Here is a 25,012-nt window from a genome sequence, read left to right as displayed (position 1 = left end):
GACATAATTTGTGCCATTTTCCCTAGTGTAAATATCTTTTTAATTATAATTTACAATGAGGTTTTAATTTATTCTCTCAGGACTAGCCCTGATCAAGGTGGGTTTTTTAAATGTTGCATAACAACATTCCTGCAAGAGGATGATTGAACAAATATTTTCAAATATTCTTAGTTGAATCTAAGATGCCCCTGACTGAAAGACAGAATTTCTAATTTAACTAACCAGAATAACCATAGTATTTATTTTAAAGGTGCCATTGCCATATAGCCCCCTTTTATACATAAAGTACATATGTGAACTAAAACCCATTTTAAAACTTATATTCTGAATAGACTTTTACCAGATTATCAATTCCTTATACTCCCTAGTGACATTAGCATTTTATACAAACATGTCATAGTACTTTTTTTTACATTCCATTACTTTCTGATAATTGATTTCCAAATCATTGATATTTAGTTTGGACATCTTAGTGCCCATGGACATGAAATTAAAAAAAGTCTATAGTAATGGAGATAGGCCTCCCTTTTCAAATATTATAGAATCATTGAAATAAGGTAGTTGGTAAATTTCTTCTCTCAGTATTTGAAATATAAATAACACATGGCTGATCATTCTCTAAATCTCTTTGGACTTCAATCCAATGTCCATATCAACTAAGCAGATATTTAATTTACAAAATAAAAGTTTCAATTTTCTCCTAAAATTTACAGTGCTTGTTTATGATCCACTGTGAGTGAAATGAAGGTAAAGGATCTTCCTTGGAAGATTTTGATATATTTGAGGGCTGTAGATGACATAATGTTTGACAGGTTTGAAATTATTTCTTTAATTTAAAAATTAAATTATGATCCATCAGTCCCAATTCCCTTTCCTCTCTCCAAATTCTCCCATATGCACCTCTTTGCTCTGCTCTCTTTCAAATTCATGGCCTTTTCTTTGTCATCAATTGTTATGTGCATATATATATATATATATATATATATATAATATTATGTATATATAAAATCTTTCTTTTTTTTTTTTACTTCAGGCAGGGTTTCTCTGTGTAGCCTTGGCTGTCTTGGAACTAGGCTGGCCTAGTTTTTTAACTTTAACTCACAAATATCCAACCTCTCCTGCCTTCTGAGTGCTGGGATTAAAGGTATATGCTACTACTGACTGACTGACTGACAGACTGACTGACTGACTCTATATATATATATATATATATATATATATATATGCATACATACATAACCTGCTCAGTTTGTATAATGTTACTTGTATGTATATGCTGCTATACGTATCCAATTGATATTGGATAACCAATTGGTGTGCTCTTCATGGGAGAAGGCTATTTCTCCCACTCAGTATTCCTTAGTTGCCTGTAGTTCTTTGTGTAGGGGTGAGGCCTTGTGGGCTTCCCTGTATCCACTTTAGTATGTCTACTTTTGCCTTTGAACAACTTACATATGAGTAGTCACGTTAGGGAGACTTCATATGTGCAGTTTCTGACTGATGAGGAGACAATATCTCACACAAAACTCCCTGGTCCTCTGACTCTTACAGTCTTTCCACTTCTTCTCCTGCAATATTCCCTGAGCCTTAAGAGTGGGAGTTGTTTAGTAGATGTAGCCAATGTAAACCTGCTCCACAACTCTACATTTTGATGGACTGTGGTTTTCTGTAATTGTTCTCATCTGTTAGAAAGAGAAGTTTCCTTGTTAAGGTGGGCTGAAGACTAAACTTATCACTGAGTATTAGGACAAATATTTAGAATGCTGGTTTACAGTGAAAACTATAGGTTCTTCTACAAGATTCATGACTTCTCTAGCCCTGGGTAGTTTTTTAAAGTACATTCCTGTTTTAATTTAGATGAAAAGAAAGATATAATTTCTCAGTTACATGAAGAAATTATAGATAGAAATCCCCAAACTCAGTATAAGACATGTTTGCAGATTATATAATAAAATCGATTCTGAATACCTGAGCTCATAACCATCTTCCTGGATTAGAAGAAAGGCATAATCTGTCTGTAGGGCAGCCACAACCAACGCTAAGCAAGGAAAAACACAAAGAAATCCATAGATAAGCCTCTCTGAGGAAAGTTGTTTGTAGTCAGTGATAAAGAAGCAAGATGAGATTCTTTATGTATGCATGAGTCCATACATTGGCATCTCAAGAAGACAAGCAGTTTGTTTCTCATTCTAAACCATGGAGTCCTAAAAAGTATTAGGATGACATATCAAAAAAAAAAAAAAAAAAAGTGAGCCAAGATCATCCTCCTGAAAAACTTCCCTTAATGTGGGAGAAGAAATTAGGATGTTCTCAAGTACACAGAGAAAGAGGGCTGGCAAGGCAGGTCCGTGCACAGGGGCTTAGAGTGGGTTGAGTTTTAGATTGGATTATTTGAGGTAAGAAGAAGTAGCAACAGTATTTTTCTGCTCCTGCAGCTGTGCCTTCTTATGACAGTGGCCCATAACCACTTGAAATTGTGACTCAAACTGACTCCCCCTGAAGTCATTTCCTTTCCGGTGTCTACTACAGCAACATGAGTAGTAACCAAATCAGACTTGAGGATATCAATTCCCATGTTGTCCAGTGCATGGATTTTCTGTCACCTTGATTTCAAAGTGAACCTTTCTAATGAATTTGAATCCCAAGTATTACATTTAGCATGTCTATGAGACTGACCACCTGCTAGGCTAACTAGGGACCTTCTAGCATTTTTGTCATCTCTTCATTTTTGTTGGTGTTCTCTTTTTGGTGAGCTATTGTTCATCTTTTAAAATGTAATTATTTAGACATAATAACATTTAGTTCCTCGAACATATTCAGAAGACTGTCCACTAAGTGAAATATCTCTAGGATTCCTCATGGAGGGTTTGTACTAACTGCACCTTCCCTCAGGGACAGGCTATTCTTTTTTTTTTTTTCCTTACAGATAGAATGATTGTTTTGTTTTTGAACAGCATGAACCTTAAGCAATGTTTGCAGTTATTGACTGATTATTAAATAACTTTTTCTCTTTATCTTTAATTAATTTTCTATATAATTGTTGAAAGAAAGTACTATGATGACTAAGATAATTAGAACTTTAAGCAGTGAGATTAAGTCAGATTAATCTCAGTTCCCCAGAATCTCCAAGATGTGCTTCTGAACTACTGTAAATTATTAATTCACTGATAAAGTTAAAAAACAATAAATGCTTTTTAGCTTGTGTCAGAATTGCATGCTGGGAGATGGGTGAGGCTATTTATACACGATTGCTCAGTGTAGTTCAGATACCAATTGTAGATGTTACTCCCAACCTTGGTTAAAGAAGCTTTTTATTGCAGTGGGCACTGGTTAATTCAGAGACTCATAAAAGTTGAAATTTATGAGAATAAGCAATTGTGAGTTGTCAACTGTAAATGGAAAATGCATACCAATATTTATCCCCATAGCCCCAGGAATACCAAAAAAGACAGATCAGGAAAAAAGAAAGAGCCAGAGAATGGGAGGAAGTGTGAAATGTCCTCTTGCCCTGACATGTTATACTGTAGTTATCTACCCAAGACCTGCAGAAGGTTAATCCAGTTAAAAATTCCAGCATGAGGAGGAAGGAGCTCCCTAGTCCCCACCCACTGCTCAGGAGCTACTGGCCATTGATGACTGAAACAGGGGGGAAAGTCACCTTCCTTTAGGTATGTTCCACTGGCAAGCTGCTCATACCCCAGTGGATGAGTTCACACTCATGTGAATGTGAGCAGCCCTGATTGGACTCACTAGGTTAAAGGAGTATGTGTACTAGGGTGAGATATGTTATGGAGGCGATACTGAGAGTAATTGAGGGGTGACTAGGATTAAGTTGTATTGTATACATGTATGAAATTTTCACAGAATAAATTTAAAACTAATAAAAATAAGAAATGTTAATATACATGTATGGAAATGCATAACTTGTCAAATTTAAAAATCAAAGTAAGCAAATATCATTGACAACTACTGACCTACACTGGCAGTGAGCAAATGTTTAAAGAGGGCCAGTACTGAGTCAGTACTGAATATGCTAGGGACTTTAAACTTGAACTCAATGGCCTGAAAGCTAGTAATTTTCAAAAATTACTAACAATATCATGCTCATCTCCTTTGTGTAAGTGAAGACGATTTAAAAATACTACTTTCACAAAAAATACTACTTTCAGGTGGTAATTTTTCTTTCAGAATGAACAATTATAAGGCTTAATGGAGTAATAAGAACTAGAGGATTTTGCATCTATAGAAATCAAAGCAGTTGAGTTTTTATATTGCATTTTATGTGTATTTCATCTCTTAATACTACCTTTTAGATGAAGTATTTATGCTTGATGCTCAGAAATATCAGAAAATTGTGACCAAATTACTCTTAGACATATATTATTTTAGGATTTTGCCTAAGGCTTATCATAAAATGAAATTGTAACAGTGGTGTTGCAGTTTTCCATTTTAATGTGTTCAAATCCTCCATGGATCCTGCAGCTTGAAGACATTTTTCCAAATCTCTATTTATCAAAGAAGTCACATGAGATGGAAATTTAGCCACCAGGGAGTCTGATCTTCATATTCTATTCTTTTCAAATGAATTATATCATGGTATGGCACAAGTGCTTGCTATTGTTTTATCTATCTCAACTAATACACGATAAATTATCATAAACTGTGTGACTTACACAGCAAGCACTTTTCTCCTTTTGTTTGCAGCTCTGGAGGCCACAAATTGACGTTCAAGGTATAATTAAATGCATATTTTCAAGTACTCTGGGTTTATAAGGAAGCTGTTCTTTCTTTGAATTGTTGCATGATGAGATAAAGAAAACTATGTCATAGTTCTTCTCAGAAGGACACGGATCCCATTACAAGGACTTCTTCCTTGTGACTTAATAATCATGTCTCTAAAATCCTATCAACCAACATCATTTTTATTGGGAGTTGAAACTTCAAACTAATGACTTTGGAACAAAACCAGTATTCAACCTGTGTGTTCCAACACAGCTATTTTGATTTCTGTGTCCTGAATTAGCAGAAGTAATGAGTTTATTTTCTGAGCTTACAGATACAGAATAGACATAGATGTGTATAAGGTATGCATGCTTATGTACTTTGTACAAAGTTGCCTGGTATTTCTATTTTTATTCATTTTAATACCCTTGTACATGACCCTTGATGGATAATCCTGCTTTCTATTTTATGGGGGGAAAGTACAAGCAAGATCTCACATCTCTAAGTCTTTCTTAAATAAAATCTGGCCTGCTTTCTTTGCTCCATTTTCCCACTATGTAAGATTATACTTGGTAACTTAGATAATTCAGAATATCTGTTCCTCACTATGTAAGATTACATTGAGTCTACCTAGATAATTCAGGATACAGGATCCCAGTTGTAAACCACCTAACCAAAGACTTTAGATACTTAAAAAATAGCATAATATATGCTTTTCATGTCCTATGGATAATGTGGGGAACATTATTTTTTGCCTTATCTCCTGAATGAATAATATACATAATTTAACTCTCATAAACATACATATATATAATGGCATGCATTTCTGTTTTATTCCTTCTCATAATTAGACTCTAGGATCTAGAACATCATAGCTTCTTTTTGATCTGTTCTCTACACACTTTGGAAACGTGAACTTCACACTTAGAAAATGGTGTCCTGGATCTCTGTAGTCATGCCCATTCCAGATTTCATTCAGGTTATTTTTCACAGTGAACTCACTAAAGTATTCACTCTCTGTTGATTTCTCCTCCTTCCTGGGGTCAAATTCAGGCTGTCAGCACACCTTCTCAGCTGGATTACACATGTGCACTTGACTCCTGTTCCTACTTTCATATTCCCATTGTGGCCTCTTTTCCTTGGGACTTTCATGGAACACCATTTACTGACCTCCTCTTCTGTTTGTTCCATCATCCCATGTCTGTTCTTCATGAGAAGCTACAAGGAGAACTTCAGGATGAAAATCCTCTGTATAATCTAATGTCTACCCATTGTCTGAAATCCATGAAAACACACCAATAGGCTCCTTTTCCAAGAAATCGAAACGTTCTGATTAGGACCTAAAGCCTCGAGATTGAATGAATCTTCTCACCTGAGATGGTTCTTCCTCTGTCTTTCATCAATACTTTTCTTCTTTTGGAACACTGTTTGTTAATCTTTCCCTTTGCCAGAATGTGCCCATCCCACCATAATGCTATTTATCCTTTTCACAAATTAAGTTTTCCATGGTCATACGTAAGAAACATCTTCCTTCTCCATAACCACGTGTTCCAATGCAAATCTCTCTACCTTCTTATAATTTAAATTTCATTTATTTTCATATTAGCATACTATATGTCCTTCTCACACTGTAGTATTTCAATCACTCAGTGACAGAAACCCAGTCTACTTTTCTTTTCCTTTATGTCCTCACAATCTAGCCTATTGTATGGTCCTAATTGACAATTAAATAAATAAAAACCAAAAATAATGTAAATAATAAAGTTTATTTAGTTTATTTCTTTGGACATATATATATATATATCAGTTATTTATTTATTCAATAAATATTTATCAAGTACTTGTTATATGACAGGACTAACTGGGTATTAAGAGATTAACAATAGCAATAATTACCACCCTTCTAAGGTTTAGTATCCCTTTACATTTAAGGACTTTCAGAACTCACTTTCTACTTAAAGTTTCCTTTCTCTAAATCCAAACTAAATGCTAGATGACTACAAAAATATGCTATATGAGGAAGGCATTATGTAAGAGCTCCATGCTTTTCTGTATGATTTATGTAAGGAACAACTTGTGCAATAGTGTTAATTTAGTTTAGCTAGTGTTTAGTTTAGCTAGCAATAGTGTTTAGTTTAGTTGTTTTGCACTTGAGCAAGGCTGGGTTTATGTCCATTACCTCCACATATCCTAATTAATTCACTCTGTCTCTTAGGACATGGTGTCTAAGCAGAATAGCTTCCTATAAACTCACTGTGACTAGATGGCTCCAAATAAAGTATTTAGTGGGGGATTTATGACTATAGTTACTATTCAGTGGGATGATGCTCTTTTCAATTAAAATATAAATGAGGGGCTAAAGAAATGGTTCCACATTAAGATCATTTACTGCTCTTGCAAATGACCCATTTTCTCTTCCCAGGACCCACATGCTGGCTTACAACTGCTAGAAACTTCAATTCCAGTAGCTCTGATGCTCTCTTCTGGCCTCAGTGGTACTATATACATATGCTGCACATACATACATGCAGGTGAACTTTCATACACAAAATATATGTATATAAATCTTAAAAGTAAAAATGAGGAGGTACTTCTTACTTTCTATTTGCTTTTTTTCTAATTCCTGGATATTCAGATCAATAGATTATGATATTTGCACATCATTTAACTTCTCTTAAAGTTTCAGTTTAAGAAAAAGTGGGGAATAAAAATGTGGAGAGTATAGCAAAACTTAAAATGATCAGAGAATGATATTTTTACTGGGACCTGCTTTTGATTAATTTTTGATATTAATATGTTGTTGAAGCTTTCTCTGCCTTTACTTATGAGTCACAAAAGTTCTAATGAATATTATAAGGTGATAGCTGTGATATTATAATTCTTGCAATACTCATGCCACAGCCCATTTTGAACCATTTTATCTACCATATGGCAGTATCACAACTCCTGAATTTATGTAGCTAATGTTATGTGTAAGTGGCAGTAGATTTGCAATTCAAATTTGCCCAGAATCTCAGGGTCCTCAGCAGTTTTTTGTAATAATAAGCCTAAGATAGAGGCTATCTAAAGAAATAGCGTGGACATGTACTCGGTGTCTATGATCAAGTGCTTGGTATCAAGGAGAAGAGTTTAATGTTATAACAATGTAACTAAATTTATCTATAAATTAACCTCACAATTGCTAAACACAAAAAAAACATATGGCTTGGGAAATTGTTTTGCAATATTAGCTGACTCTGTCTACTCAGCTTAAGGAAGGCATGGGTAGATCCAGAGTCATGGTATCCCAATGTCATGACATCTTGTCAACATTCTGCGTGTGTGTGTGTGTGTGTGTGTGTGTGTGTGTGTGTGTGTGACTTTGCTTTATCTCTAGGCAAGCATAATCTGATAAAACATTAGTTAATTAGAATTAAGCAGAGATGTACCCAGAACCATAGACTCAAAAAGAAAAGTGATTGTCTATAGGTAATAAGTAAAATAAGAATTATTCTTGTATTTTTAAAAGATGTAGTGCGTGTGTGTGTGTGTGTGTGTGTGTGTGTGTGTGATATAGGTGTGGGTGCCCACAGAGCCAGAAGGAAGAATTAGATCCCCTAATGATGGAGTTACAGGTAACTATGAGCTGTTTGGTGTGAGTGATGGGAGCTGAACTTGTATCCTATGGAAGAGCAGCAAACACTCTTAACTGCTGAGTCATCTCTCCAGCCCAGTAATAGTTCTTTATGTACTTGGTAGATATTAAGATCCTTAGAACAAACATGCAGTTGACAAGATTGGTGTTTAAGAAAGCTGCAGTCTGTTGTGACTTTCCTTGCTCTAGTTTCTCCGGGATCTTTTCCGTGTGGGGGGAAAAACTACTAGAAAGCCACAGTAACTATCCTATGTCAGAAGAAAAAGTCCAAATTCTGGATCAACCAGTGGTTATCTTATAAAAAAAACTACAATTAAATGCTTCATTTTCCTTTTTCTCCTTTATTGGCACCTGTTACATTCACATGCTCAAATATTTTATTTATAAAAATGGATCCCCATCACCCCCTCCATGGTAATACCTGGTTTCACTTTTCAATATATCACATGGGGATTAAGTTTTGCCTCAGGTTTTGGAGGACAAACCATAGCAATGTGCTAACCATATTGCTATGCACATGGGGAAGAAAATTTAATTCATCTGAGTATTGGGGAAAAAGTTCTTCAGAGGAAAAAAAATTGTATTTTTAAATGAAAATTATGGAACAACTGGTATTTGTCTTGTCCTCTTGATTGTTAGGAAGCTAATTCAATATAAAATCTGAAGAATGAATTTATTACAAACTACCAGTATAAACACCTGTTGATTTCCTTATCTTATTCCTGACTTTATAAAATGTAATTCTATTTATTTCTTCATATGAAATATTGTTTTGCAAATGATGGCATGTTTTAAAGGCAGGGAGGATATCGGTTACAAATAAAATACCTTCAAATTCTACCTAGTAATTTTCTTGTAAAGAAATCAATACATTTGAATAATTCTTCTCTAGATTAAGTGACAAGTTGATTAGGTCTAGAGATTGTCCCATACTCTCACCCCTGAAACCTCTGGAGAAGTAGCTTTGAATTAAATAAACAATGACCCCGAGTATCAAACAGGAAATACTGTATTCCTGCATGACTTTGTGACTGTACATTTTTCTATGCTTGAGAATTTGGTCAAGGGCTGAGGATTTGATTCAGTAGTAGAGTATTTCCCTAGAATGTGTAGACTCTGGTTTCATCCCTACTACTGAAATGAGTGGGAAAAAAAGAAGCAAAGAAAAACATGTTTTAGTCTATTGCTGCTAAATGTATGATTTCATATAAGTTTTTTTAAACATTATTTGTCAGAACATGATCAAAAGAATGATGCATGGTGAACAATGCCTTGGGGAACTGTGAGAGAGGCCCAAGGAAAAAAGGCAGAGGACGTTTTGCCTCAAGCATATTTTGTTCCCAAGATTGTTCTTAGATGTGATTTTGTCTCTCCTATGTTAAACATTTACATTCAATTTATAAGACATGTTTAATCTTGCTGGATATCAGAACATAGCTATAGAACCCAATCTGGCCAGTGCACCCCGAATCTGGGTATGGTCTTCTGCCTTGCTTTTGTACTTTCTCAGGTACATTCTATAGTGAGTGCCAGGCAATTATGTTTAAACTGGTCTGTCCTGAGAAGGTTCTGGGGAAGAGCTGCTCTGTTAATATTTAGTGTATGCTTTCTGACATTTATTTACATGATTTTCTGATCATGTATTTCTGTTTATATAGAAGTAGATTGGTGCTACCAGGAGCAGCTGTTATGAAAAGCCTTATGTTATTAAAACATCTTGAATGCTATATTCTGTAGATTTCTGAGGTGTTTAAAGACCATATATCTATCTAACATATATCTCTGTTCGACCTTGAAAACACACCTAATATGACTACAGGTTTGATTGTTACAAGTACCTAATTGCTAACCTGCATTTCTTAATTCTGTTGAATAGTTTATAATAATGGCTCTCAAAAACTAGAAGTTTATATTATATTTTTAAATGAGCAGCATAGGTATAATACCTTAAACAAGAGTAGAAACATATATACAGTATGTTAAAAACAAAAGTAACCTTAAATTTTAGTGATATATTCTGTACTCTAATAAAGCTTGACTGAGAATGAGAGGATTGAGCCAGCCACTATATTAGACATAGAGGCCAGACAGTGGTGGCACACACCCTTAATCCTATCATTCGTGAGGCAGAGATCTGGATTTCTGTGAGTTCAAGGCCACACTGGAAACAGAGCCAGGCAGTGGTGGCACACACTTTTAATCCCAGGACTGGGAAGCATACATGCCTTTAATTCCAGGAAGTGATGTCTGTGCAAAGAAAGGTATATAAGGTATGAGGAAACAAGAGCTCACTCTCTTGAGCATGAGGATTTCGCAGAGGTAAGCTAATGGCTTGCTGTTCTGCTTCTCTGACCTTTCAGCTTTCACCCCAATATCCAGCTCTGGGTTTTTTATTTATAAGACCTTTTAAGAATTGTGCTACATTATATTTGTATCAATATAAAAATATCTTAAACAAGAGTAGGAACATATATACAGTGTGTTCTAACAAAAATAACCCAAATTTGTATCAATATACAAAAAACCCTTAAACAGGAGTAAAAACATTTATACTGTATGTTCTAACAAAAATAACCTTAAATTTGTATCAATACACAAAAATCCATACCAATATAAAATATCTGAGATTAGTAATTGCTTTTGAGTTCAAAAGTAGATTCAATATCTATCTTTTATCCTATCATTCCTCTATCTCCCCTTTATTATCTTTTCAGAAAGTGATTCCTGAATCTAACCTCCTTTGCTTAGTTTCCTCCCCAACCACGACCAATAACAACTTGCAACCAACACCCCTCAATGATAATAAATACCCATAATCCAGCAAAATGATAAAAAAAAAATGACCTACCCTACCTCTTGGGACTGTGGGGGTTGTGTTCTTAAAAATCACTTCCTGTTGTCTGTGGGTGATGGCATCTTTAGAGGGCCCTGAGAAAACTTAGATAATGGACAAATTCTGGGAGAGCCAGCTGTTGTCCTGCCTTGGTGTGATGGGAAAGTTGAGGGCTTCTCTAAAGTTATGGCTGGAGTACTCTGTGAGACTGAGCTACCTTAGCTAACCACTTTAAAGTTGTCCTGAGCAGTTTGTAATCCAAAACTGATCTTTGGGTGGTATTTGTCAGTTTAGTGACATTACCACAATCCAGATGAATTACTTGTTTCATGGCCCCAACATTTTCTTGGTTATCTCAAAGGTCACTGCCAGGAATGGTCATGGTTCAATGCAGAAAACATAAACATCTTCAATGTCATTTGTAACAGATCTCCAAAACATTTTAAATGTCATTTGCTTCAGATCTCCAAGAAGTCAAAGGACCACCATCTGTAAATACATATGGGGTACACAGCTTACTTCTTAGTTACCTGATTCAGACTCAAGCCTGGAATCAAGCATAAGTACAGAAAACTAACTGAAGCTTATTTCTGGAATTAGTACTTTGTATGACCCTTAATATCATGACAAAAAATTAAAATATATGTAATAATCTTATAAATTTTAAGATAATACTTATACTTTAAGAAAAGTATTAAAGAATCAAATTAAACCAAAGAATGATGAGATTAATCACAATAGATTAGTCCCATAAATTTCATTTTCTTCTGTCCCAACGTAGGTTGCTCTTCTGACATGAGACAGAGATTTTGGATTGTTCTTTAACAAACATGAATGAGTTTATAGTAGGAGAGAGCCACACTAAAACTCCAAAGGCAGATTTAATTTTTAATTAAATTGGGACTACAAAAAAATTGTCTTAAATGTTTGTAGAGAATAGCACAAACAAACATTTTGGAAGATTTATAAAATTCTATCTTGTTGGAAGTATACTATACCATTTTTGTGACATTTTCTTTTGATGATTCCTCTGCAGATGTCTCATTTGTTCAGTGGTTTCAGATTTCTTAGTTCAATGCTTTTATTTCCCTGGAAAGACAAAAACAAAATCCTTCCCCAACCCTAACTTTGTGGAATCCACCCCCCCCCTTTTTTTCCAGATTATAGCTGATCAAATGAAAGACATTTGTTAGTTTGTAAGTTAGTTTAGATTGAATGGCCATGCTGTTTGATGAAATAGAGACTTTCCTAATCAAGAGGTTTCTCTTGTTCAAATCTAGTCTTTATCAATCTTGATGGTATCCATAGCTTTTCTTCTCCTATGGAAACAAAAGCAAAATCTCTTCCCCAACATAACATGCATTCTGGTTTTCATTCTGAAGTCAACACATCCCTGATGTATACAGGCTGATTTAATTCAATAGTTTTTTTTCCTACTATCCAATGTCTCTCTGTGGCTCCTGTTCCTTCCTCACGAGCATTTAAAAAATTTAAAGTTAATAAAGCATTATGCAATCTATCTTTGATGGTCTTTATTACCCCTTTCTATTGATTAAGCATATCTTTCTAAGTGTGATAGCTCTTTTTATAAGTGTTTGTCCTGTAGATTTGGGTGGTGTACTTGTCATATGCTTTACATTGTAATATGTGGAATAAAAAACCTGTTTCATTTTACTAGAGACATATCCTGGAGCATTGCCAGTCTTAATTTGTACAGGTATTCCCATAATGGCCATAACTTCTAATAAATGTGTGATCACAGAATCATCCTTTTCAGAACTCAAAGCAATTGCCCATTGAAATCCTGAATATGTATCTATGGTATGGTGCATGTACTTTAATTTTCCCAACTCCATATAAATGGAACACATCCATTTGCCAAAATTCATTTCTGTGAGTTTGTTTTGTGTTACTTCCTGCAGGTAATGGAGTTTGGTTATACAGAGAACAAAGGACATTTCCATATAATTTCCTTGGGCTTGTTGCCAAGTAATAGAAAACTTATTCTTCAAACCTTTGCTATTAACATGGTGATTCTTATAAAATTCTGAAGCTTCTAGCCTATTTCTTATTTATAGCTGATCAATTTCATCATTACCTTGTGCTAAAGAGCCTGATATATCCGTATGGAATTTGATATGTGTTATATGCAAAGGATGATTTCTATTTCTTATTACTTCTTATAGTTGAATAAACAACAAAGTTAATTCAGAATCATCTGGAATAAGTTCAGTAGTAAAACAACACTTTCTACATATTGAGAGGTAGTAACTATATTAAGAAATTCAGGGGAATCTAACACTACCATGAAAATAGCATACAATCTGACTTTTGAACAGAATCATAAAGGCTTTGAGCCACTTTACTTATTTTTTGTGACTTACAACACACCTTTCCTGGTTTATTTGTATCTGCATAAAATGTTGGGGCTCCAGAAATTGGTGTTCCTTGTACCATGTGAGGGAAGATCCAATTAGTTGTTTTTATAAACTAAAATCTCTTGCTTTTGTGATATGTGTTGCTAATCTTTCCAAAATAATTACTGCAAGATCTTTGCCAGTGTTTATTTTCTACCCATAATGAGGCAATTTCAGCATCAGTAAAATGTACCACAATTTCTGCTGGCTCTATTCCTGCTAATTGGTGAAGTCTCAACTTTTCTTTCAAAATTAATTCAGAAACCTTTTCTTAATAGGTCTTTAACTTTTTACTCTATATGTTAAAAATATCCTTTTTTAATGTATGATTTTGTCTCTGCATAAGAATTCTTGTAGGAGAATACATAGAAGGTAAAATACAATCAAGTTCTGGATCCAAACAATCCATATATGCATCTTGGAATTTTTTTCTACCAAAACCAATTCTCTCTCAGCCTCTACTGATAATTTTCTCGGGCTATTTAAGTCCTATAAGGCTTGAAATAAATCACTTAGTTCTTGAGTTGTTAAACTGATTGTGGACCATAGTCAGTTAATATTTTCCAGAAATTTTTGAAAAATTTTAAGAGTTCATTATTGAGCTGATTTGTACTCTCCTTGCTTGAATTTTCTGTAAACCAATCTTATATCCTAGGTAATTAATATAATCTCCTCACTGTATTTTTTTTTCAGGAGCAATTTGCAATCCCCAACAAGGTAAAATTCTCTTTACTTCATCAAATTTGTTTTTCTTGGCTATCAGTGTGTGAATCAGATAGTAAGATATCATCCATATGATGGTTCATTTTAGATTCAGGAAATTGTTTATGGATCATATCTAATGGCTGTTGTAGAAAATATTGACAGATGGTGGGGCTGTTTAACATCCTTTGTGGAAGAATTTTCCACTGATACCTTTTAACAGGCAGAGAATTATTATAAGTAGGTACTGTGAAGGCAAATTTTTCTCTATCCTGTTCTTGTAAAGGTATAATTAAAAAGCAGTCTTAAATCAGACACTGTAATAGAGTATACTTTAGGTAATAAAGAATGAGAGAGAATTCCATGCTGAACAGAGCCCATTGGCTAGATCACTTTATGAATAGTAATTAGATTTGCTATCATTCGCCGTGTTCCAGATTTCTTCTTATTGACAAATATAGAGAATTCCAAGGACTGGTTGATATGATAACATTTTAAGCAATTATCTATTCATGTACCAGCCATTCTAGTGCCTGTAATTTTTCTGATATCAAAAGCCATTGTTCAACCCAGACTCATTTGTCAGTTAGCCATTTTAAAGGTAGGGTTGTTGGTGCCTTTGAAAGATCAACAGCTGTTGTGCCCTGCTTATGTCCAACCTGAATGGTTGATGACTGTTATTGATAACAACATTTAATATTTCTCTCAGAAGCATTCCTTATTTTATGATTTGTTTCTGAGATTGGAGGAATGTTAATTTTGTTTTCCATTGTTTTAACAAATTACATCCCCATAAATTCATTGCTATGTTAGCCACATATGGCTTTAATTTTCCTGTCTTCTGGCCCTATATTACTCAACCCACCTTGTACATTGTTTTACCTGAGCTAAAGCTCCAATCCCTAGAAACTGAATATTTATCTCCTAAAGAAGTCAATCTTGATGCCAAGATTTTGGTGAAATTATTGTTACATATCCACCTGTATCAACCAAACCTTTAATTCTAATGCCATTTATTTGTATTATTAGCTTTGATCTTTGATCATTTATAGAAGTTTGCCAAAATGGATGTTTTATAGTCTACCCTGAATTTTTTGTTTTATCTACTGAAGCTGTTTGTTCCTTGTTCACATCCAGAGCAGTATGGTTTTTAACAACAGACATTAAGTCTTTTAATTGCTCTGTGGATGAATCTCCCCCAATGCTGACAGGGAATAATTGAACAAAATTTGATACTAGAGCCTTTGAGATGCCCCCTAAGGTGTTTTCTGATGGCAAAGAGTTACCTTGCCTGACCCTTGTTGATCTATATTCATTAGTCTAATGTTAGACTTTGCCACACTTTCTGCATTCTCCAGAAGACTGGGACATTCTCTTTGGATTATCTCTAGAATAAAAACATTGTTTTTAGGAACACCTTGCCTGCAATCCCTTTTCTGATGACCTTGTTTAGCACAATTAAAACATTTAATATTTTGATTTTTCTTAAAATTTTTGAAAATCACTTCTATCATGGTAGCACCATAAATGTGAGATCCAATGCCAGCTGCATTTCTAATTGGTGCTGACCTTGTCTTTAAAGTTACTACCTTTTTGCATTTTGAATTAGCATTTTCAAAAGCCAAAAACTCACTATTTACAGCTGAAGTCAATCTTTGCAAAAAATCAGTGATGACTTCTTTTGGGCCTTGTATAATTTTAGTAAATGACTCAGCCCTCTTTACCAATTCTTCAACCCTGTCCCAAGCATTCAAAGCTACTAGATGACACAGAGCCAAGGTGTGATTATAAAATTCAAACTCTTTGGAAATCAGTATATTTGTCTTCATTGAGAAATTGGTCTTGGGAAATATCAATACTTCTAACCCTATTTCACTGTTCTATAGTCCTAGCTCCCTCTTTCCACCATGTTCTTCATTGTAACTGAGGACCAGCTTCCCATATTGCTGTCTACATCAATAGCTACATCTTTCCAGTCTTAGGGGGTAATTTTGTTCTGAGTTGCGCATGAATTTAATATCTGCATGAAATGACTACTTTCTTAAATTTCCTCAAATCCAGCATTTCTACAGGATTCCAGTTAATGTCTGCATAGCCTTGGGGGTGCCTATCATCTGGTGGTCATTCTTGCATGTTAATTGGATAAAATAAGGTTGGTTTTCTAATAACCTTGGGCCATTCCTCTTCAGTTTCATCATGCAATGGTGCACTAGGTTCTGCTCTAAATTCTACTTTAAATGCTTGGATGGAGAGTAGATGGTGAGGGGGTGGGGAGTTTAGCCAGCTGCAGCAGCATTACTCAGCTATGTAGGGGGGGTGCAGAGGGGTATCTAGTCAGCCAGGATAGCACAGTGTGGTGGGCTGCCACGGTGCTGCATAGAAGAGGCCAAGGGCATCTGCAGTTACTAATGCACAGTAGGTAGCTCAAGATGCAGACTGTTGATGTGTGGTGGCAGCATCAGCAGAAGCCTCAAGTGGGTGTGAGTGGGTTGTTGAGGCAGCTGAACTGGTGGAGATGGCCCAGGGAACTGACCTGCAGAAAGTCTGAGACCTGCAGTGAAGTGGAGTGATTCATGTGAGAAGTGGATACAGGGGGCCTGGGCAGGAGAAGCATATGAGGAGGGAAGCTAGGGCATGGTGTGTGAGTGCACCAGTCTGCTGGAATGACAGAGCCAGAGGCAGGCGGCTGCAACTGCAGTATTTGGTGTCCAGGTAGTCTCCTGTAGTGGTGGCAGAAGCCACAGTGGGCTAGTGTGATCTCCTACAGCATGTTGAACACCAGATAAGACATTTATCTAAGTTGTTTTATTATTAATAGAAACTTGGGAGTCAGATATTGGGATAAAAACCTGACAGATCAAGAAAGCAACTGAGGACCAACCAGCTGACCCTCTCTCTCCATGCTTCCCAGATGGAAAAGACCCATGAATCTTTCTCATCCCCTGTCTATTCTTTTCTGTTCTTCTCTGTCTGGTGTCCTCCAAATTCTCTATGACTAATTCCAGTCAACTAGTCATGGATTCCAACTCCTGATTCAAGTTTGACTTTATTAACAGTCTCAGAGTGTCACAGTGTGACCAAATATCCCTTAACAATGGAGAGATGAAGCCACATACAATTTTTGTTGAGGATAAAGTGACCTGTAAAATTGCACCATCCTGTTAATTCAAACAGGAATGTTGGGTCAAGTGCTATGGTCTGTAAAGTTTGTTCTCTGCTTTGATTTGCTCAGCTTCCCTACTCTCCAGTCTCTGTTTCTTACAAAGTGAGGACCACTATTTCTCATATCAAGGAACAAATAGAGTTCCCAAGACTGAATTCTGAAGTCCCAGTCTTCCATCTTTTTCCTTCCTGGTTCTTGCTCCTTCATGGAGCCTTTGGGAACCTGTGTGGCAGGCTTTATTTTGGGGTATGTCATCTTTTTCTGAGACTTCACTTTTGTACCCCATTACTTGGTCAATAAGAATCCCCTGTGTACATTCAAGTTAATTAAAAAATCAGACTCATCTAAACTCGGTGATAACTCACAGATGGATGGTATTAAATTGGCTCATTCCCAGGATATAAAAATCCTGGGTTCAGATCACTACCTGGCAACTCACTTTTGAGTTCTCTCCTGACTACAGGGACCTGTTGCTTGACTTCTCAATACAGTCTTCCTTCCTTACACTTTTGGCTCACTAGTGAGAAGATGAACTTGGTTGATACAGGAAAAAACTGTTAACATCACCCAGTACTTATTTATCCACCAATTAAAGCACACAAGAGTCTATTTTGTGTGCAGAATCCTGGAATCTGGTACTGTACATGGACCAGCAGTCCCTTAGATGTACTCCTGTGAAGACTCGCTTTCAGTATCCATGGTCCTTTGCAGCTTACCTTTAAAAAACTCATTTTAATTACTCTCTGCTATCCAAAATGCAAGAGAAGCAGAGGCTAGGAGAAATATACATACTGGGTAAATCAATGTAAAAACATTGTTCTTTTTTTCCCTTTAGGATGGCTTGCATTTCCCTCTAAAAATCATAAATAGCTTTATTTCTCATTAATGGAGTAATTTATATGAACCCTAGTATCTTCATCGACAGCACTTTTTATCCAGGAGCAAATGTGCCCCATTTACTGAATCAATTACTTGAGTTACGAAGAGGGGCTGGAGCTTCATCGTGCTCCATTCTTCTCAATAACAAAGGAGAAAACACATTAAAAACTAGCATTGATGGGTTGTTGTGAGATCCGGTCAATGTGCTCTCCCAGAGTTGAAATTAAAAGGCAGTTAGGAGAAAATTGTTTGCTCTGGTCATCAGTCACAATGTGAAAGGCCTTTTTCACAATGATTAATTAAAAGCCCCAAAGAGTGAGAGCAGGAGAGTGAGCTTTAATAAAGAAGCCGGCTGGTTTTCCGTACCATCTTGAGTTAATAGACGATGCTTTGGCTTAGCTAAGTGTTATTGCTGCAGTCCATAATTTCATCTTGAAAATGGGCAAGGGAGTGAATCTTCCTCTTCGTAATTGAGTATTGATTTGAAAATAAATGGCGGTGAAACTCCCACTGAACTGTCAGGATATATTCTGGACAGCACTGACAATAAATGATTTCTGGTTCTTGTGAAAGTTATGGATCAGCTTGATACTTAAACACAGAGAGAGCCCAGGCAATCTGTCTTCCGTTTTATCAAGTTTCCCAGGGTCAATACACGACACAACACGGGGATGTGGCATTCACATCCCTGAAGCCCAGCTCAGACTCCATTATCATCCTCCTTTGTAAAATGTTTCCTTGAATTTGGAAAGCAATTTTAAAACAGCAGGTTCCGACATTTGCCTGCTCTTCCAAATAATAGCTTCCTTCTAAATACCGCACTTACGAAATACTTTCCAATGCATTTTCTATGGAAGGGAGTTAAAATGTCATTATAAATGTTTCAACGGACTCGATAGATTTCCTTTACAAGTGGTAAGTAGCAAAAATTGGGTGTGATATAACCAGGCACAAAAAATTACAAAGGACACTTTCACCCTGCAGTTTAGTGTCATTCAAAGTGTTTATAGATTGCCCAACTTCATCAATGGGCAGCTGTAGTCAGTAGTAAAAGTGATTTCTGGGGAAAAACATCGAAAGAGATTTAAAGGGATATAATAGGATTCTAAACGAGGAATGCTCTTTGAAAATACTATTCGGCTGGCAAATCCTCTGGAAAGAAACACACCTGAGCTCATTATACTATAAAAGTACCATTTTCTTTCTTTTTTTTTTTTCTGATACTTATGTATTTTAAAATCAAAACTTCACATTTTATTCATATATGCAAGATTGTGGAATTGACCTTTTTCTTATTAGTAATTGTATATAGTATAACTATAAGGACAAAATAACCATTACAGAAGGGAGGGGGGTTCATGTCCTCCTTTCCAACTAATTACAAAGTCATGCATCACTGAGGATGTTTTGTTCACGATGTAGGATGTTGAGTGTGTCTTCCGAGTATTTGAAAAGAAGAGTGCTCTTCAGTAATTTTCCTGATTAATGTGGAAGACTTCCTACTTCTTAGATTTTTTTCTAGAGGGTTCTTTTTGTTTTGTTTTGTTTGTTTGTTTGTTCATTTTGTGAATAGCCTGTAAAAGAGTTTGAAACTCAAATAACGGCAAACTCTGTGGACCTCTATGGAAATTATGGAGTGTCCATCCAATCTATTCCCCATCAATTTATAGAATCTGTTAGACATTATTGTCTGGCTAATAGTAATGGAAACAATTAAATTCAACTTTGTAAATTGTACTGAATTGGCACAGGCCAATTGTGGGTGGCTATTAAGGAACTTTAAAGTCATTTCCGTTGCTCTGTGTTTTCACCCAGAATTATACAAGAGAAGAAGTAACAGTGTCTCCATCCCACAGGTGCTTTATTGTTGGGTTCTTTTACAGTGATCAGTCCTTTCAAAAAGTAGCAAAAGTCACAAGAGATTTCCATATGTGGGGATTTTGAACAAAACACACTATATCAAAATATTTAAGCAATTTTTACATGATAAATATCTATCTTCTTAGGTACATTAAATCCATGAATGAAATAGAGTATTTTGTTACAAATATGGACTAAAATGCTTCAGATGTATTATGGGGAATAAATGCAACCTGAAATAATTATCTTATTGTTCATGTATTTTTGAACTGTCATGGGATTGCTTTTAAAATATCTCTGAAAATTAATCATATGTACTTATATGTTTCTGAAATCAGATGCTCAACCACGGTGTACACTTTTGTTGTTTGTTTGCTTTTGCTTTATTTCCCAGTCATGAGGAATTAACCTACAGCTCTTGGGAACCATGCCTCCAATCTTTGGCACTTTGAGACAGAGTTTCTCCATACAGCCCAGGCTAGACTGGAATATGCTCACACTAGACTTACACTCATAGTCAGCTTCCTAGTGCTGGGATCACACCATACTCAGCTAGTATGTTCATTAATGAAGAGTAACTATGAACTGTTTTTGTGTTATCTGTGACAACAATAGTTACTGTCAAGCAGTTATAAATACAGCTACAAAAATTGTCAAATATATGGTTTGGGTGGAAATCTGCTACACTCCTGACCTTTTTTTGTTTTTTTTTTTTGTTTTTTTTTTTTTTAAGAAATTTCTGCATGGGAAAAGACTTGAAAAGTCATACAAACAGTGTTTAGTGACTAAAAGATTGAAACTCAGTACTAACACTTCAGGCAAACTGAACAGCATTCTGTACTGCAAACAGAAATGTGTGCTTAGAAATCATAGAGGCCAATGGAATGGCTGCTGATAACTCCTGGTAGCAATGGCTTTAGGTTAAAGTCACTGTGGTCAAGCCTGACAAGCTGAGTTCTCTCCCTGAGACCCACAGAGTGGAAGGAGATAGCCAGCTCCTTCAAGAAGTTCTCTGATCCCCAGATATGTGGCTCCTGCATGCCCCTTCTCCCACAGAAGAAAGAACAAAGAAATGGAGAAAATGTTTTAGAATCTGTGAACAGCACACCATAATCCAGTCCTCTGTAGCAAGGCTAGTATTTTTCATTATTCTCACAGGAATTTTACTGCCAATAAGAATATCATTAGCTACAGTCCAGTATCACTTCCATCTATTATCTGATGGTGAGGATTCACAGTTTCTCAAAGTTCAGGCCAACTTGACCAAATCTTAAATTCTGCCATTCATTATATGTTCATATAAAGACTCATAGTTTGAAACCCACATGTAAGTGATGATGCATCTCTTAAATTCTAATCCAGATAGTCTCCATGATTATTTTAAATTAATTGATATCATTATCATATTAAAATTGCTAAAGAAGTTGAATTGACAGCAAAATCTTTAACATTTATTTATTATTACTTTTAATTGTGTGGTTATTTGTTTGTCTGTGAGTGAATATGTGTACATGAGTTCAGGTGTCCACAGAGGACAGAGACATGGGGTCTGCTTGGATCTAGAGTTACAGGGAATTGTGAACTACCCAACATGGTTGCTGGGAATTGAACTGACAGCTCCTATAAGAGCAGTACATGCTCTTAAACACTGAGCCATCTCTCTAGACCTTTATAATAAACTCTTAACTAAAATGATGTACTTTCAAAAATATAAAACAAGATGAAGAATAAAATGTAGTTTAGAAGTGTAAGCAGGTGACATGTGTTACAAAGTCAAGGAGGTAGTTACACCTATAACATTATATAATGTAAAGTAAAATATAAACTGAAACAAATGCTTTTTAAAGGCAGCTATTTGTTAAGTGGCTTGTTATTGTGATCCTTTAGGAAACCCGGATCTGAGGCCTTCCTTTAATGAGCACCGAAATTCAGTCTACACAATATCAGCTAGCTATGTGCACTGTGCCCCAAGTATTCCAGCAGAAAATCTATAGTCAAGGCAGTAGCTCGAGCTTCTTTGTACATTAGCAGTGAGTGATTGGTCATGGTTGTGTGGGCATGGTTGGAGAGGACTGCGAGGTCGTTACTTTGCTAGGTTGGAAACTGCCATGTTAGATTAATGTTGCCTGTGATAGACTTCAGAGAGAATAAAAGGAAGCATGCTCATCTTGTCCAGTACTTAGGGCATAGCCGATGATGGAACACACTGCAAGTGGAATGCTAATATTCCACTGTTCTCTTTCTCATGTGTATGTAGTCAAATACCAAGACAAAATTTCTCAAAAGAAATTCAGGTCAGATTTACTGTTTCTTTCCTTCCATTAATTATTTTTTCAAGATTAGTATCCCTGTAGATGTCAAGTCCACATGTTATTAATAAGCCACTTATATAGGTGTTTATGCTTATAGAAACCACAGTGATATCATGTGATTCCCATGACATTATTATTATTTTTGAGTTCTAGTCTCTCACTGACTTAAAGCTTACCCATTTGGCTAGATGAGCTGGTCAGCAAGCCCATGAGCACAAGGATTACAGATACATACCACTGAACCCCACTTTTTCATGAGTGCTGCAGAACAAATTCAGGCCTGTCATTCTTGAGTGACAAGAGTTTACCAACAGATCTATCTCACCACACCTCAGTCTTTGTCTTTACAGTCTTACTGAGTCATGCTCTGTTTTATCAGCCTTTGTCCTCAGGTCCAACTGAACCAACCATGTAGCCATGCAGCTAAACATTTGACACCTTCAGTTCAAGTGTTGAAGTATCCTTATTCACCTCAGGTATTCCTCAGATGTATTAAGAAAAGAATCTTGAATTAAAATATTTAAATATTCTAAATAAATGTCTCTTCATTTTAGGCAGATCTTCAAATCTGGGGCATTACATCTTCACTTACATTGTCCTAGTCTTGATTCCCTTCTTTCCCCATCCTGTTAGCTTTAAGAAGTCAAGAACAGAAAGAAAGAAGAACTTCAACAATGCAAAACTTAAAATACATAAAGAAAAAGAACAAGAAAACTCTCTAGTATCCTATTGCCCTTCTGAAAAAGAATGCTAAGAGGAAACTAGATTTGCCTGGGATATGGTATGTGCTTCTTCCCTTTCTGGGGGAAGAACACTTAGTGAGCTCTAAGCAGATGCATATGCATAAATCAGTGAAGGGGAGTCTTCATACCTTGTGAGGGCCAGAGGCTAAAAACTATCAAATTTTGTATAGCTCTAAGCAGGAAAAGGTTTCAAATATATAGTGACCTTTGCTCGTTGTATTTTTTATAAATGCATTTTATCACATAGTCTTTATAAATCTGAGAAAAATGTTTTATGTACTAAAGATAATAATTGAGTATGTTAGTAACAGCCTCCAAACTCCTAAAATCAGAAACTATAGAGCAAGTATAAACTATTTGTTGAACTCAAAGCTTATTGCTGAATACTCCCCAAATAAAGAGTATCTTCATAAAACCTCTTATAGTTTTAAGAATATTTTACAATGTTTGTTTTTCTATTCATCAATAAATTTATCCATTTAAAATACCATTTTAGACTGAAAGATGTTTGAGACAAATCTATTGTCTATAGGTAGGTGTGTGTGTGTGTGTGTGTGTGTGTGTGTGTGTGTGTGTGTGGAGAAAAGGGGGGAATGTGGTAAGTATTTGAGGTTTAACAACTGAATTCCAATGATCACGGGCTTATTTCCATTTCTGTGTCCTAATGTGTGCTCAATTGATAATTTTGCATTTTAAAGAAAATTTTGCAGAAAAAAATCTCACAGAACTGTTGATTTCAAAGCATGTTGAGGAGAGTAGAGAAAAGCAATTTTTGTTTTTTAACAGGCAGATGATCGTGATGTGAAAAGCAGTTCACTGATAATGTATGCAGATTGTGTCAAAAACTCTGCTGGAATCTGCTGGGCCAATTCATGGTGACACTCTCACATGCCTCCATGCTCAAGGTCTGTGGCCTTTATGATCACTAATTCATTCAGTATCTATACTGCTGCCATATAATATTGACTTTCAATCTATACAAATGTCTTTGATCAGAATGTGATAACATTCAAATTATCCAACCCTCCCTTCCTCATAGGAGGAAAATGAAATCTTAGCTCATATTTTCAAAGAAATATCTTAATATTTCTACCCTGAGTTTGACCATACATTTCCTTATTGGCTTTTCTACACATAATATACCTAGTTATATAGTTCAGAATCTGCTTGTGATTTTGTTCCTCCCATGTCCCACAAGAAAGGAAGACTCAGATGTCATGTACTCAGCTAAGGAAGGGATGTGGCAGAGTTTATGTTGTTGTTACACACTAAAAAAAAAAAAAAAAAAAAAAAAAATACAGAGAAAAATCAACGCACAGCATGCTCCAAACAAGAATGTCAAAAAATAATAATACTCAGCATTTGTGAGTAGACCCTCATCTTTGCAAAGGCTTAAAATACCCAGGAAGATTTTCCAAATGATCATTTCTAAAATTAATTTGGCAATTACCTGACCTAGGTCCTCCCTTCCTCCTTCCCTCCCCCCATGTGTTTGTGTGTGTGTGTGTGTGTGTGTGTGTGTGTGTGTGTATGTATGTGTGTTATGTGCATGTGCCTGTGCATATGTGGATGATGCAAGTTTTCCTGTATTATCACTTTCTGCTTTTTCTTTCACACAGAATCTTTTACTGAACCTGGGGCCAATTTGAATCCAGAAAGCCCTCATGATCCTTCTGTGTCTTCCAGTCCACAGTACTGAGTTATAAGTATTCCTGTGAGTGCTCATGCCTAGGTTTTTACATGTGTG

The sequence above is a fragment of the Peromyscus leucopus genome, chromosome 5, assembly GCF_004664715.2.
Source record: "Peromyscus leucopus breed LL Stock chromosome 5, UCI_PerLeu_2.1, whole genome shotgun sequence".
NCBI lineage: Eukaryota > Metazoa > Chordata > Mammalia > Rodentia > Cricetidae > Peromyscus > Peromyscus leucopus.
Note: the sequence above shows the minus strand (reverse complement) of the source record.